The following is a 2,226-nucleotide window of genomic DNA, read 5'->3' as shown; positions in this document are numbered from 1 at the left end:
TTATTTTTTTATTTCTTTATTTCTTTATTTCTTTATTTCTTTATTTCTTTATTTCTTTATTTCTTTATTTCTTTATTTCTTTATTTCTTTATTTCTTTATTTCTTTATTTCTTTATTTCTTTATTTCTTTATTTCTTTATTTCTTTATTTCTTTATTGCTTTATTTCTTTATTTCTTTATTTATTTATTTATTTATTTATTTCTTTCTTTATTTCTTTATTCCTTTATTTCTTTATTTCTTTATTTCTTTATTTCTTTATTTCTTTATTTCTTTATTTCTTTATTTCTTTATTTCTTTATTTCTTTATTTCTTTATTTATTTATTTATTTATTTATTTATTTATTTATTTCTTTATTTCTTTATTTATTTATTTCTTTATTTCTTTATTTCTTTATTTCGTTATTTCTTTATTTCTTTATTTCTTTATTTCTTTATTTCTTTATTTCTTTATTTCTTTATTTCTTTATTTCTTTATTTCTTTATTTCTTTATTTCTTTATTTCTTTATTTCTTTATTTCTTTATTTCTTTATTTCTTTATTTCTTTATTTCTTTATTTCTTTATTTCTTTATTTCTTTATTTCTTTATTTCTTTATTTCTTTATTTCTTTATTTCTTTATTTCTTTATTTCTTTATTTCTTTATTTCTTTATTTCTTTATTTCTTTATTTCTTTATTTCTTTATTTCTTTATTTCTTTATTTCTTTATTTCTTTATTTCTTTATTTCTTTATTTCTTTATTTCTTTATTTCTTTATTTCTTTATTTCTTTATTTCTTTATTTCTTTATTTTTTTTTATTTCTTTATTTCTGTCACAAATGTCCGCCTTGAGCGCCTAACAATGTTTCTTAATTACTAAAGAAAGGATAAGGATGAGGAAGAATGAAGACGCAAACGGAAGAGGGATAAAGGAGTGTTAAAATCGAACAAATGATATTATGAATTAAATGCAATTTGAGCTTTAAGGAATGGGTCACTTTGCCCATATTGAGTTAGCCGGGTGAGAATATAGAGCAGTGGCCTATCGCGAAGATGGCGGGAAGGGGCATAAAAGGAAATGGCAGATAAGAGATAAGGAACATCAAGCTCATTAAGGATGACGCTGGCAATGAAACAAGCTTGCAAGCTGTGAGTGGCGAGTTTTTATCGAGTCCCAAGACCCAAGAGTCGACAACGATGTGGATAAGACGGGATTACTGCATGCTCATGACACGAAAGAAAACGCCAATGTAACAATGCGTAATAAAAAAGAGTAAATTTTCTTCTATTTGTTGACAGCCATAGAAATATTTCTTTTTCCGCAATAACTTCAACACATCCGTTAAAACAAACATTTAATTATTCATTTGAGTTTACATCCTCCCACCGACCCATTTCCATTGCTAATCCAAACCTCCCTCCCCATTCGCACGAGGAAGTAATTTACAATTTTTCCCAATAAAACATTCTCCGCCGTAGCTGGTGGAGGCGCAACTCACAAAAGCCCAACAAAAAATGAGCACGAAAACAATGCGCAAAACGTAAATGCGAACTGCACAGCAAAAAAACGACCAACTAGCGCATAAATTATCCCGCGATCGCGTACCGAACGCGTACCATATTCTCTCGCTCACACACGTGCGCGCCCTCTCGCTCACTCTCTCTTATGGTAACCATGCACACGGACAGGATGGTGTAGCTGGTGCTGCTGCTGCTACTGCTGCTGCTGCTGATGATGATACATGGACCGCAGGGCAGAAAATGGGAAAACTTTTGACTTTTCAAATTAATTAATTTGTTGACTTCACGGTGTTGGGAGCAACATAGCTCGCTGATGGGGGCTCGGTGTTGGGGTGCGTTAGGGTGTCACCATTTTAGAAAAGGTGTTTTTGTGTGACAGCATCCGAACCAAAAAGGCAGCAAAGCAAGGTGGAAAAGCAAGCAGCCTGTGTATGTATCGGCGCGAATGGGTTTGGTGGATTGGTTGGTAATGTGTTTTCACCACCACCGTGCAAAAACTGAGTCTATTCTGTGTATGTGGTGTTTAAAGTGTGTGTTTGAATGGGCTATGAATGGAGTATTTGTATTTCTGTGTTTTGCGGGTTATCCCTTTTCAGTTGCAGTTTGTGTGGGTGCGTATGTGGCGTAAGGGCTACTGTAGGCTTAGATAAAAGCTTTTCGATTGTGGGCCGTAAATGATTTTCCTGGGAATATTATTATCTCCCTTTTTTTGTTGTTTTGCACACAT

The sequence above is a fragment of the Anopheles coluzzii genome, chromosome 3 (genome assembly GCF_943734685.1).
Source record: "Anopheles coluzzii chromosome 3, AcolN3, whole genome shotgun sequence".
Classification (NCBI taxonomy): domain Eukaryota; kingdom Metazoa; phylum Arthropoda; class Insecta; order Diptera; family Culicidae; genus Anopheles; species Anopheles coluzzii.
Note: the sequence above shows the minus strand (reverse complement) of the source record.